Source organism: Mesoplodon bidens (assembly GCF_964165515.1).
Source record: "Mesoplodon bidens genome assembly, chromosome: 17".
Taxonomy (NCBI): Eukaryota; Metazoa; Chordata; class Mammalia; order Artiodactyla; family Ziphiidae; genus Mesoplodon; species Mesoplodon bidens.
The window spans coordinates 59614933-59630363 of NC_138174.1; the positions used below are offsets into that span (position 1 = coordinate 59614933).

At 37.9% G+C, this 15431-nt stretch overlaps 1 long non-coding RNA gene across 1 annotated transcript in view; it reads right to left on the reverse strand.

Annotated features, from left to right (window-relative positions):
* The window catches only part of LOC308605138, a 135394-nt gene extending 120857 nt beyond the window's left edge, over positions 1 to 14537 (reverse strand). The window contains exon 1 of the long non-coding RNA XR_014013609.1: positions 14256 to 14537. This is a non-coding gene — a long non-coding RNA (uncharacterized lncRNA). The remainder of the gene's footprint in view (positions 1 to 14255) is intronic.
* Positions 14538 to 15431: the final 894 nt, after the last annotated feature.

Here is a 15431-nt window from a genome sequence, read left to right on the forward strand (position 1 = left end):
TTTCGACCACTGTAGTGATAATAAAGAATTTATACGTTCTAAAAATGGAAAAGAAGGGGCTTCCCTGGTGGCGCAGTGGTTGAGAGTCCGCCTGCCGATGCAGGGGACATGGGTTCGTGCCCCGGTCCAGGAAGATCCCACATGCCGCGGAGCAGCTGGGCCCGTGAGCCATGGCCACTGAGCCTGCGCGTCCGGAGCCTGTGCTCCGCAACGGGAGAGGCCACAACAGTGAGAGGCCCGCATACCACAAAAAAAAAAAAAAAAAAAAAAAAAAATGGAAAAGAAAATACAAGAATCTAATAAAGTTTATTATAAGTGTGAATGGTTACTTTGTTGAGAATAAGTTGAGATTAGAAGCAAATAAAATCAAATTCAGAACAAGACAATGTATGCAAAATTACTTGAAGCAGTTTAAAGCCTTCACAAATGTGAATTAAATGTCTTAAATCTTGCTGAGGTCTGAACAGGCACATATGAATAGACAAAATAATATATTTGAAGAACTGTCATTACTTTTATTTCTCAAATTCAATCAGATTGGTCCTTCAATGATCATTCTGCTAAGATGTGAGGTAGAACACAAAATTTCTCTAGCAACTGAAGTAATAAAAAGAGCAATTCAAAAGTTTTTCTTATGTGCTGCCATTGAGATAATTTGAAGGGAAAGTACAAGCTAAAAGGACTCGAGATGGGATTCTCCTAGCAAAATGCAGAAATGGAGGTGGCAGATAGCAGACAACCTGGAGTAATGGAAAAAGTAGAAGCTCGGACTTGTGTCAGACCTTTTTAAATCCACCTCCCCATATACAGGCCATGACTTTGGGTAAATTTTAATTTCTTACAGCCTCAGTTTCTTTCGTTTTTTTGTTTTTAATATTTATTTATCTATCTATCTATCTATCTATTTTGGCTGCACCGGGTCTTGGTTGTGGCATGCGGTATCTTTTAGTTGCAGCATGCTGACTCTCAGTTGCGGCATGCGCGTGGGATCGAATGCAGGCCCCCTGCATTGGGAGCTCAGAGTCTTACCCACTGGACCACCAGGGAAGTCCCGCAGCCTCAGTTTCATATCTTCATTTCTATTCATGTCAAAGTAATTTCTAATTTTCCTTGTGATTTCTTCTTTGATCCACTGGTTATTTAGAAGTGTGTTGTTGCTTAATTTTTATAATACATACTTGTGAATTTTCCAAGTTTCTTTCTTGTTGATTTATTTCTAATTTTATTCCATTGTAGTCAGAGAACATACTTTGTATGATTTCAATTCTTTTAAATTTATTGAAGTTTGTTTTATGGCCTAGCATGTGGCCTATCTTGAAGTGTTCCATGTATACTTGGGAAGAATGTGTATTCTACAGCTGTTGGGTAAAGTGTTCCAAAGGTATCTGTTAGGTCTAGCTGGTGCATAGTGAAGTTCAAGTCTTCTATTTCCTGTTGATCTTCTGCCTGGTTGTTCTATCCATTATTAGAAGTTGGTTATTGAAGTCTCCAATTATTACTTTTAACTTTTGCCTTGTCTGCCCATCCACCTTCATCTCAAGACTATCTATCACACTGTCTACCACAATCCACATGGTTATGGCAGTGGGGCTTCTAGTGGCCATGTTTTAAATGTTATCAGGTCCTACTCATCACTCATGGATTGAGAGAGATCAGGAGTGAGCATTCAAACTTGAACTACTCCAATCAACTAGGCACTTTCCTAAGGAAATTAAGAACTGGACCAGAGAATCACCAACACTATTTTTCAATGGAACAAATAGTGGCTTGTACAAGAAATGGAAAACTAAGGAAGACAGGCTTTAATCAGATTTATATACAGATACAGAAGGAGAGAATAAGTACATGCCCACAAAAGATTTCCCTTTTTTGTTACCTCCATTCTCCAACTCTATCTGTTAAGGCCCTACTATAACTCTGACCTTGGATCATAGGAAAAATCTCTATAGCATCATAATACATGTCCCATTTTTACATATACTAGCCTCAAGAAGTTTCTATTTATTTCTACCAGAAAAGAGCAATAAACATATAATGGAAATACTCTTGTTGCATTAATGAACAGCTCAGTTGATAAAATAAAATGTGGGGCAAATTGAAAATATCACCTAGAACTGGCATTCCAAAAAGAATACCAGTTGTGGAAAAAGGAAGAATTTCTTTAACAAAAAATTTCTAGCAAGAGATTTAAATCTAGAAAGTTAACCTAAGAAAATCAGGGATAAAAACAAAAACATATATGTACTAGTAGACCATAGTCACATTGCTTGTAATAGTGAAGAATGTCAAAAAATCAGAAATTATATGTTTAATATTGTGGAATTTATTATCTATTATAAATTACTTGGTATTCATAAAATAAAAAATATATATAAGATCATAAAATTACTATGAAGATCTGTCTACCTAGATACGAAAGAATTTCTGTGAATTATTAAAGGAAGCAATCCAAATAATTTTGTAAATCATCCCACTTTGACAAATGAGTATCTGTTGGTGTGTTTGCGTGTGTGTGTATAATGAAGAATACTGGATGGATATTCTTCAGCAAAGTGTTAACAGCTATTATCCCCTGGTTTGTGTACTGAAGGAAAATTTTTGCTAAACTTAAAAAAAATTAATATTGTTACATTATTTGTAATAAGCATATATTATATAATTACAGGAAATAAAGCGATTTTTATTTTGAAAAAAGAAAGAAATGTATGTGGCCAGAGAAGATTTTTCTGTTGAGAAGAAAACCACAGAAACTCAAATGTTAAAAGATAACATGAAATGAAGTCAAAGTCCAAATCCTGGGGCACTGAGAAAAGGCCTTGTGTCCAGGTAGTGTGAAAGAACTCTGGAGGACTGGGTTATTTCTCTTTTAGTAATTCTAGAAAGGTAAGTAGGGAAGTCTGGTAAGGGGTAGAAAAGAAGTTCAAGTTTGATGAATAGATTTGTACCCTAAAGATCCTGAAGAAAATTTTTGGAATATCTTCCAGGAATTAAAAAAAAAAAAAATGGTAGGAATACCTTGGGTGTGGACTTAGGCCATTTAATTCTACTAAGTTAATTTAACAATTTACCTTTCACCCTGTGCAGACCTTCCATTTGTCTTTTTGTGCCCTCCTGCCCTTGTCTCCACCCCCTCTGCTCTGTGAGTTCCAATCGGAATCAAAGCTAAGTCCTCACATAGCACAGAGAAATCAGATCGGTGCTCTGTGACCGCCTGGAGGGGTGGGATAGGGAGGGTGGGAGGGGTGGGGTAGGGAGGGTGGGAGGGGTGGGATAGGGAGGGTGGGAGGGGTGGGAGGGAGGGAGACGCAAGAGGGAAGGGATATGGGAACAGATGTATATGTATAACTGATTCACTTTGTTATAAAGCAGAAAAGAATACACCATTGTGAAGCAATTATACCCCAATAAAGTTGTAAAAAAAAAAAAAAAAAAAAAAAAGCCAAGGCCTCCGCAGCCCTCTGGATTCTGGTTTGGCTGACGGGAGGGAGAATAGGCTGGACAGGACAGGGGGTGGAGAGTGACACTAGTTAGATGGTTCGTTCCTCCGGCGGCGCCTTCCCACCCACTAAAGCGGACAGGGCTTCTCTTCTCAGCGTTTCTATCCTCCTCACCCCTCCAAGCCTAAGGATGGAAATACACCCCTCTGCAGTGTTGCACTCAGCCCCCGGGGTTCCCTGCTCTCTGCCCTCACCTCTGAAAAGAGTTCCTTTATTAAATTCCTCAAATTACTCAGCCTGATGCACCATCTGTTTCCTGCAGGAACCTCGCTAAGACAAAAACCTATCTGTAAAACAGTTAGCAGGCTCTACCCTTCTGTTCTTTATAGGAAACTACTTCATTAGGCAATAATTCATCAGCTTTATGATTGCTCCTGGAGCAATTACAAAGGATTCTGCAGCAGACCTGGTCAGCCCTAGGCCCATATCGCCACATCTCTCCACTGGTTTCTTTCATTTTCATCCCCTAAGCTAACACCTGTTCTTCCTGATTGCCAAAACCCTTCCACCCATGCACAGGAAAGATGGAAGTGCCCAGAAAAATGGAAGCGCCCAGAAATGTACATGCCCCACCGCTACCTAACGGCAGCCAATCAATGACACCCGGTGTGGCGTAGAAACACTTCGGCTCCCTCATCCTTGCCTAGGACAGATCGGAGTCTGACACAGCCTCTCTCTGGACACACGTTGCTGGATTCAGTCACAGTTGCTCTTGGTGGGATTTAACTTGATATCACAAGCTTGCCTTGATTCCTCCCTTCCCCTCCCCACCCATCCCTTCCCTGTTTCAGGCCCCCCCCCATCGATGTGTTTTTCCTGGATACATCTCCTACTAAATCACTTTCACTTAAAGCCTTATCCCAGGGTCTGCTTCCAGGCAACCCAATCCAAATCCGAACTGCATGATAAGCATCAGAAAATAAATTTTAGAAAATATAAAATGATAGAAAATAATAAGAATTCCTTTAAAACAAGAAATCTGTGTCAGGTAAATTTAGATTATTTTTGGTACATGGTGATTTAATATAATTAATTTGGGGCATTGACCGAATTTCCTAAAAAGCAATGCTCTGGGGAGAATTGATTCACTTTCTCTGACATCATTTTAATGTTGAGATGTCAAATTCTAAGAGCGTGAACTCTGATGAGCTCCAGTTATCTGTTACGTGTGGGTGTGGCACTTCGAAGGGTAAGGAGGAAGCATTCTGCTGGTTTTTCATAGAACAACAAGATTGGGAAAAAGCAGTGGGTGCTCATTGAAGTAGTTGCGCTTGGAGAGGTCTCCCGGCCCCATTTTTCCATACTCCAGGCCCCCCAGACCTGACTCATCATTAACTTCTCTAGAGAAGAACAAGCATCTTTGTAAAATCAGAGTGAAGGATGAAGAAGAGACTAAAAATACACAGTTCATTATTTTCCTATTTCAGCCTTTACTTTGATAAATGAGGTGACCAAGCGCCAGGAGTTTAAGTGGTTTACACAAAACCATTCAGATCGTTAGTGGAAGGGTAGGAATGTAGACCCAGGTGCCCAAAGTTCTAGTTAAGAGCGGTTCCACTACTGATACTAGCTTTTCCACTTTTAAAACTACTGAAATTTTCTTCCAGATTCTGAGAGAGATGCAAATTTAATCTTTCACCACCTTTTGATTTTTTTTTAATTGAGGAAATTATATCAGAAAATTTAATGATTTGCCTACTTTATGAAAGTTGATGGAAGTTAATTATTTATAAAGTCATTAGAAAGTTTACCTTCTTTATTACGAGGCTGACTTAAAAGTGAGGGATGGAAGAGTGTGGGCCACTCTCTCTCTCTTCCCAGAAGGCAGGCAGTGTCACAGCCCCCCTCCAGAAAGGGAGCCAGGTGTCACCAGCCACTTCGAGGAGAATGCTTAATGTAAAAAGACATGTTTCACAACCAAAATAGAAGACGTATATTCAAGTCAACAAAAGAAACATAAAATATGGAAATAATTTCCTCCCTAATCTTTTCTTTGTTTATTTATTGAGCTGAAAAGATGATTTTCCCTCCTTTAATTTCTAAGCAATTTGTCAATTTAGAATGAAATACTGGAAGAATAATTACAATATTTCTATGCCTACAGAAGATAGTACTGGTGTAAATAACTTTTTCAGAAAAGATAGCCTGATAAATTCAGGTACCTAAATTATTTCCACTGGTACATTTTTCAAAACCTAATAAGCAGGTGTAAGATCTATAAGTGAGTTCTTCCTGCACACTGGTATCCCTGGTTTGGGTTTTGGTTTAGGCCTGGCCAGTTTGAATATACTTATAAAAGCCATTCTACAAAGTTTACATGCCCATCAACGACTATAAGTTAAAAGTGAGAAGATACAGTACATGATAGACTCTGTAGGAACAAATCTTAATGAGAAAGTTAAAAACTATTTTACAAACACTCTTAGAGTTATCAAATTTTGCTGTGCTTTTTGATCAGTTTGAATAGCATACATAGTCTAAATGCAGGTTTTTAATTATTTTGTAAAGCTTCCTTTCCAAGAGAAAAGAGACCACTACTAAATAGATTTTTAGTCATTTACAAATTAAAACTCAGAAATGTTATGCTGTCCTGTGATAAAACTACACATTCTATTTCTGCAAAGTTTGCTTCTGCCTACATGCAAAACTAACATTACTTGTTAGAGGAAGTTATGGAAAGAATACTTAACTTTGAGGAAAAAAGAACTATAAATGTGAACAAAATAATACCCTTTAGAAAACAATCACCTCATAATTAGAGCCATTCTGGAGAAATTTAGTGCATGTGTTTGTTGTTTTTGTTGTATGCAGACACAAAATTATCTGTGAAATGGAATCTTTATTAGTTGCCTCTAACATTAACCTCTACAGCAGAGACCTGAGCCTAATGTGAAAGTTCAAACTCAAATCAACGCTCACCAGCTGTGTGACCTTGGGCAGGTTACATAACCCTTCTGAGCCTGTTTCCTCATCGATCGAATGGAAATGTTAATACTAGGAATTATCTCATAGCATTGCTGTGAGGATTAAAATGAATCAATACACAGAAATACTTAGAAGAAGGCCTGGCACAGAGTTACACTGTATATGTTTCATCCTTATTGTTGCCATTGTATCCTAGTTGCTCAATAAACATTTGCTGAATTAAATGCTCCTCCAAAATAAAACCATGTATAGCAGTCCTAATCAGATAACACCAAGTATTCTCACATTTGATAAATATGCAAGTTCAAAGGCTGGTATTTGCAAAGCAAGGAGTGGCTTATGCAGTGCTATGTGAGGGGCTCTGAGAACCCCACGTCATTCCCATAAGTTCTGCTCTAGTGCCTGAAGCCCACCCAATAAGACTTTGGCCAAACCACTGAAAGTCCATTTAAAAAACAGATGATAAAGAGCGGAAAGAGGTGATATAGTCAACCACTTAGAACAAGGTGGGGAATTTAAATAATACCTACTGCTACTTTAGCCATATAGTTTATTAGATTAAGTCAACTAGTTACAATCAGTGGGATTCTACCAGAGCAAACAAGGAAGCTTAACAGGAGAGTGCTGGAAGGGTTCTGTAATAAGGTAGGAGGAATAAATTGCCTACTTAATTTTTTTCAGAGGCTAGCACACCTCTGTCATCTCAGAATGCCATCAGTACTGTTTAAAAACAAGAATCTTCAACCTCAGGATGTAGGTGGTAGTGCATCTAGCTTTTAAAGTCACTGACAAAAAGATCTGATAGTGTTCCATGTTATGACACTTCCATTATCCCACAAAATAAAGACCTTCTTGTATCTGTTTTTGTTTTTAAAGTGGTTCCATGCTTCAAAGGGAAAGCTTGCCTCCACCTAACACTGGTGGTTTCATCTACACTGCATGCAGAGTACAAATGGCAGTGCAGGAGTTAGCGTAGATCAGTTGGTGTCACAATTAGAGAGCCTGACACGGGGTTACCACGGTAGACACTGCTGCTCTATAACCTTGACCTGAAACATCTGAAGGTGGACAAAGAACTTAGAAACAACTGGTGTGCTGTGAGACACAAATGGCACTAGTTTTTAATACACAGCTATTGAACTACTTCCAGAAAGTTCAGTGCCTTAGTATTACTTTGAGTTCCAAGGTCTGGGTTAATATGCTCAGTGTGTGTGTTATGATAGGAACTAAAGATTGGAAGCTATGTAGTAACCCTTTGATACTTCTAATGAATGTTACATAAACTTGAGGCGGGGGCAGGGGGTCTCTATATAACATTCCTCTCCTTCCTTCCCAAACTCTGATAAGACAGATACAGCAATCAGACTGATGGAGACTAAAGTGCCAGTTCTCTTAAGGCTAAAAGCTACCTCCTAGGACACAAGGCAGGTGTGCTGGCAGATGACTTCCTAACACTCATGTGAATTTCCTTTTCACACCTCCTAATCCCAAGATGTGGCAGAAGCAAAGTCAATTCCACTCCTCATGGAAGGGAGCAGACTAGAGTGTACTTTCTCTATAGGTAGGCAGTTCTCTCCCCCAAAAAAGAGAGAGTGAGGCAAACATGCCAGCTCCCTCCTCTTCACGGATAAATTAGAGAACTACTCCTTCCTACATACAGAGGGTCCAGAAAAAACGTCCGGCATGCAGTTTTCAGCAGGCGTGCAGACATATTACCAGGGGACTTTGGGAAATGCATGTAGATGCTCCTGGCATTTAGCGGGTGAGTGCCAGAGTTGCCGGACATCCTACAGAGCACACTACGCTCCCAGGCAATGAACAATCATCCTGCCTAAAATCCAGTAGCACTCCAGTTGAGAAGCACTGCTGGGGACCCTTTCACAGGGAAACAGGAACAGCAAGGAACGAGTGACGCACAGCTTTGTGAGTGGATGTGTGTGTGCACATGCACAGCTGCACCTACGGGAATACAGCTAAGGTCATGTGAACTCTTACTTGCTTATTTTAAAATGAAGGTACTTATCACCCTTTTTAGCGGACAGTTCTGAGACATCACTACCACCAAGATACAGAAAAATTGTATCATTCCAGAAATCCCCCACGCCTTTTGCAGTCAGCCCTTCCTATCCGAAACCCCTAGCAACTACCAACTTGTTTTCTGTCCTAATGATTTTGCCTGTTCCAGAACACCATATAAACAGAAGCATACCTTTGAATCTGGCTTCTTTCACTTAGCATAGCCCATTCGAGATCCATTCATGTTACTGTATGGATCAGTGTCTGTTCCTGCTTGTTGCTCAGTAATATCCCACTGTGAGGATGAACCACAGTTTGCTTATCCATTCCCCCATGCAGGGGCATTTCGGGCGAAGTTTTAACCTTTAGAGATGTAAGTTGCTGGTAAAATACATATCTTTTAAAAGCCAGATCCAACCTGAACTTGCTTCATCCTTTCCCGTGTTCTCTACCAACGCCCCCAGAACACCCGTCTGATTCAGGTGAGCCCAATCTGTGAGCACACGTTTCTCATACATGCTACTACCACACCATTTACTACATCGTAATAGTCAGGTTCTCCTAATAGACTTTAAACTCAATTAATGTTTACTGAATACACATTTGAACAAATGAATGACCAATGAATGAAAGGGCTCTTACACATGATATATCATCAAAAATGATTTAAGGAATATATCAGCTACCAACTCAGATATTTGGTCCTCCAATTGCTTTGAAAGCAGAAAATTTGAAACCGCCTGTCTGCAAAAGGATTTGTTGCTCAGACATTAGATTTTAATTTCTGAGTGTGTAAGAAGTACGTCAGAAAAGCTTTACCGAGACTTAAGTGACCATTAATTAGGACCATAACTCCTTCAGCTGGGGGCACTTCTTTTTGACTTATATGCTGAGTCCTGCAAGTCTTCCTACTAAAACCACCAAACCTATGGGTGGTCTTGGGGACCCCTCAGCACACCTGGAATACTCAGAAAGGGTGGGGAAAAGTCAGAACATAGTTCACTTCAATATATATTTTCCAATACAATATTTTTAATAACTTTTATAATATCAATTTTTCCAAAATATACTCTAAGTATGTTTCCGTCCAAACCTTGGACTTTTTTTTTTTTTTTTTTTTTTTTTTTTTTTTGCGGTACGTGGGTCTCTCACTGTTGTGGCCTCTCCCGTGGCGGAGCACAGGCTCCGGACGCGCAGGTTCAGCGGCCATGGCGCACCGGCCCAGCCGTTCCGCGGCATGTGGGATCTTCCCGGACTGGGGCACGAACCCGCGTCCCATGCATCAGCAGGCGGACTCTCAACCACTGCGCCACCAGGGAAACCCCAAACTGACATATTTTGATTATTCTATTTGTGAAAAGTGTTCTCAATATAACCTGAATGGCACAATCTAACTTCCCTTCTATAAGAAATAAAATACCTTTAATATTGATTACTAAAGGTTGTCTCATCAAGATTAAACTGATAAAGATCAAAATGCATTTATTTTATCCACATTTATAACTTTAGAAAATGAGTAGAAAAATAGTTTCTCTTTAATTTGTAATGAGATATAATATAAATGAATATACTATAATAGCTAAAATTAAACTTATCTGTATTCTTTGAAAAATGTTTATGTGCAAGTATTGAAGTCCTAGATTCAACTTAGTAGATTAATTATCAAGCATCAAAGTCAGAAACAACCCATTTAACTATATATATCATGACTGAACTTTTTTAATGTACTCAATGGATTGGAAAGGCATATACTGTTAAAGTGAATCTATCCCTGAGCTACTATATGATTTAGACTTTGTCTATAGATGGCAGAAAATATTAAATATTAGATGGTAAAATAAGATAAGGGTTAGCCATAATTGGAATAAATATTTCATAATATGACTTATTATGAATCTCAAAGAAATCATAACAAAATCCTAGCCTTAGACTTTTAGTCAATGAATCATGAACAAATTGATAGCACTTGAAAATATTTCACTTAGAATTTAAAAGGCATTGTCAATAATCTATGTTTGCTTTGGTTATTTGAAGGTAATTTAAAAAAATCTTTCCAAGGATGAATATTGAGAATAGTGGAAAAGAACGGTTTATTTTTACAGGAAAAACATTTTTACTGTTCACTATTTCATACTGATATTTGTTTAGATGTGCTTTCATGAGACTCTCCTGTTAAAGTAGTGCACTTTTCATAAGAGGACAGATGATGAAAAGAAAAAGAAAACCTTTGAATAAATGTGGCCATTAATCCCACAGTGCAATGCTACCAAACACCTGAATTCAGAAGATTCCATGAAGATCCCATACAGAGCAAAATACCCTGCTTTCTAATGCCATACTGTATGCTTAAGAGAATATGTACAAGGAGGGAAAGATGGTAATCTCTGAGGGTTTTTGTGCTTTGTCAGTCCTTCAAACTTTCACAGAAGTATCCAAAGGGGTCTAAAACTCTGTAGTAAGATTTGGGGTGAAGAGGGATGCTTTACTTAGATAAAATGGAAGAAGTATTATTGTGAAAGCAGTCACAGACTAATTTTAGCAAAGAGTTCATAGTAAAGTGGAAGATCTGAAAACTATCCCTTAAAAACACCTGGGCTTGGGCTTCCCTGGTGGTGAAGTGGTTGAGAGTCCGCCTGCCGATGCAGGGGACACGGGTTCGTGCCCCGGTCCGGGAAGATCCCATATGCTGCGGAGCGGCTGGGCCCGTGAGCCGTGGCCACTGAGCCTGCGCGTCCGGAGCCTGTGCTCCACAATGGGAGAGGCCACAACAGTGAGAGGCCCGCGTACGCAAAACAAACAAACAAACAACAACAAAAAAAAAACACCTGGGCTTTCTTACCCCTTGGAAAGTTTTCTTTCACTCCCAGATAATATGTGTCCCAGTTTGAAGACCACTGGTGACAAGAAGCGCTTTCCTAAATGTTCCAATAATTCTTTCTATTGATAACTTAACTCCCACATCCAGTTGCAAGTAGGACTGTATTGCTGACCTGTCCTGCTATGGATCATACAGGATAAACTTGGAAATTGAGACTTGTGCTTAACTCATTTCCGGGGCTTTCTTTCTAATGGTGTCTGTGGTTCTTTGTAGACTCCACACCACTTCACTCCCAATGTGCTGGCCTTTTTATTACTGTGTCTTGTCAGCATAGGTAGCAGCTCTATTAAACTAATAATAATAATAACGTATTTTGTCCTGCCCGAGAAAAACAGTATTATCAGATATAAAATCTCCAGTGTCAAGAATATATACCCCCAACATTAACGCAGTGATTTATGTTGGTTGTGAATGTCTTTGTAATGCAGGCAAATATATGCATTTCCAATGTGGAAATGAGCTTTTGTGTTTCTTATGTTGAAACTTGGGTTCTTTTATAGAAGAACTCATGGGACATAAAACATAAAAAGTTGAGAACTACTGGTTTAGGAAATAGAAAATCAACTGGGGCAATAACCATCCCTTTTCATATATCTCTGGTCAGCGACTGCAGAATTTTGAACCATGACTTCCTATAATTTAGTTAATAATTGCCCCAAACCAGAAATAACGTGTATGATTCTCAATATATTTTTAATGAAGCTTTTTCTAAAAGTATAACATTAAGGTTATCCAATCATCCAGAATTAGCAATAGTCACTCTCTAAAGTGGTTAAAGTAGTGAAATAAATTAAAGGAAACGAACTGAGGTGACACAGAGGTATATCTAGAAATAAAACTCAAGGCAATTTTTGGTTCAGTTATTTATCACCCCACCAAGCCATATCTTTTGTAGTTAATAATTATGCATTCCTTCTCTTACATTGTTTATGCCCTTTGTACCATCAGTCCTTCAAAGTGATTATTTGGAATATGTTTTCAAATATTGGCCTACACTTTGATCCTCATCTGTGATATTTTCAACACACCCAAAAGTGAGAGAGGGGAGAGGGGGAGAGGGGCAGAGGGGGAGAGGGGGAGGGATGGAATGAAAGGCAAGAGGAAAAATTTTTTTAAAGATTATTTTGAAAATCTGGATACAGATGAATATCATGTTAGATAGATGGTTACATATGAAAATAACCCATTCTATCTGTTAAGAGAAAGAAAAATAGAATCATTATTGCTTATAACATCCTAGTATCGTCATAATATTTCTGCTATAGAAGGCTCAATACAGTAACAAAGGTATCCACATAAAACAAGGTTAGTACCAACTAACAAGTAGAATTGAGAATAAATGAATCTCTGATAGATTATCGTTAAAAATCTAGAAAAACAACTTTCTATTTAATTTACATTTATAATTTGTTAGCAACCCAGTTCAGCCTATTCAAAAGAAATATGTTTCTAATGCATATCTATAATTCAAATATAAAGGAAAAGAAACCAGTATAAACTATGCATTCTGTTATTATATTTAATTTCTTTTGCTTTATTAAGCACATCCTTACTAGCTCTTTAGAAACCAATTTTTCATCCAAGATGGCAGTTTCAGGAATTATGTAAAAAGTTTCTGCATATTTCTTGCTTAAAATTTCAACTGGACTATTTTACAGTTTCTGAAAGATAATTCAAACCAATCTCATACACAATAATGTGTATTTTTCCAAGAGAACTGATATTTATGCTTTGCCAATATCTCAGAAAGCACAGCTATCCCAATCGCTATAAAATGAATAGTAAAAAGTTACGAAACCATCTATATTCTGTCTATAAGGGCAGATGAAAATATTAAGGAAACCTTCAGCTATGTGGAAAAAGGGAAATAGGTAAAAAGAAAAGTTGGTCAATTTACTTGAACATCTTTTCCTTCAAATATCCAAGAGTCAACACATAGTGATTATGCAGAAGTTAAATAAGCTGAGAAAACCTCCAAATATTTGAAATTCACATTTTTTCCCTCAGCCTTAAATTCCTCTGAGAATTGCACTTAATTCGGAAATGCTTGGGAATGCAGCTCCTAATTCCCCCCCGAAGAGAAGTTTCTTTCCATTTTGATTTCCTCAGCCACAAACTAATCAGTCTTAATTGCTCCCAGCTGTGATTTCTTCTCCCAGGAGTTGCTTCCTGCCGGTACCCAAGTAGTACAAAAACATGCAGTTTTGTTAAACTCCAGTAAATACATGGGAGCTTTGTAGAACCTAATTTACTGCACAGGAGTTCAAGCACTGTAACTAGCAAGTAAACTTTCACTCAACTTTGAAAGCTGACCACATAATGAAGATCACTTTTCCCCCAAGAGGTGACAAGATACTGGACAATTGAAAATTATACTTTCTACCATTACAGATTCAACAAAATATTATTTATATTTCTATTTGTAATGTGTGTGCATGCTTGTATGCACGTGTTAATATATATATATATACACATACATATATAGTAAATTTGTGTTATATGTAAAATATTTTTCTTGTATATTTGGAATTTTTACTGAAATAATTTTAGGAAAAAAGAAAAAATAGTTCAGAACTACATGATGCTGTCTTGAAACAAAGTACTTTGTGATAACACCAAGAAAGTGAATTAAAATTTAAAATTTGCCACGTTAAGGTCTTCATAAAATTAAATAATTGTCTCTCTTACATTTTTACTATTTAATCTCAAAAACTGAAAAAAAAAGATTATAAAAATCTTTTCCAGTTTTTTTAATCCTATTTATCAGATCACTCTGAAGTCATATCACCTGAAAATATCAAGATTTTATGTTTTCTAGTTTACTCATTGTACAAACTGAACCATTTAGTTATTTTTCATGAATCAATCTCTAGTAATTATTTTTGCACAAAGATTGAAAAAGAAGCAACAACAACAAAAATGATTAGAATATATATTACCTGGTATGATGTCACTGTCCATGGATGTCCTCATGTTCCTGTTTGAAAATCACAGAAGGGGATAAGCGTTAAAAAGGCAGAATTAGAGGAAACCATAAACAAAACAAAAAAGCAACCCTCAGAATGGGAGAAAATATTTGCAAATGAAGCAACTGATGAAGGATTAATCTCCAAAATTTACAAGCAGCTCATGCAGCTCAATATCAAAAAAACAAACAACCCAATCCAAAAATGGGCAGAAGACCTAAATAGACATTTCTCCAAAGATATACAGATTGCCAACAAACACATGAAAGGATGCTCAACTTCATTAATCACTAGAGAAATGCAAATCAAAACTACAAAGAGGTATCACCTCACACCAATCAGAATGGCCATCATCAAAAAATCTACAAACAGTAAATGCTGGAGAGGTGTGGAGAAAAGGGAACCCTCTTGCATTGTTGGTGGGAATGTAAATTGGTACAGCCACTATGGAGAACAGTATGGAGGTTCCTTTAAAAACCAAAAATAGAACTACCATATGACCCAGCAATCCCACTACTGGCATATACCCTGAGAAAACCATAATTCAAAAAGAGTCATGTACCAAAATGTTCATTGCAGCTCTATTTACAATAGCCAGGACATGGAAGCAACCTAAGTGTCCATTGACAGATTGAAGTAAGTCTGAAAAAGAAAAATACCGTATGCTAACACATATATATAGAATCTAAAAAAAAAAAAAAAAAAAAAAAAGTGGTTATGAAGAACCTAGGGACAGGACAGGAATAAAGACACAGACGTAGAGAATGGACTTGAGGACACAGGGAGAGGAGGGGGAAGGGTAAATTGGACGAAGTGAGAGAGTGGCATGGACTTATATACACTACCAAATGCAAAATAGCTCGTGGGAAGCAGCTGCATAGCACAGGGAGATCAGCTCGGTGCTTTGTGACCACCTAGAGGGGTGGGATAGGGAGGGTGGGAGGGAGATGCAAGAGGGAGGAGATATGGGGATATATGTATATGTATAGCTGATTCACTTTGTTATAAAGCAGAAACTAACACACCATTGTAAAGCAATTATACTCCAATAAAGATGTTACAAAAAAAAAGAGAGAGAGTATTCTAAACTTCTAGCATTATCCGGCAAGTGGTGAAAGATAATTTAGGAGAGAGAAGGGGAAGATGGCG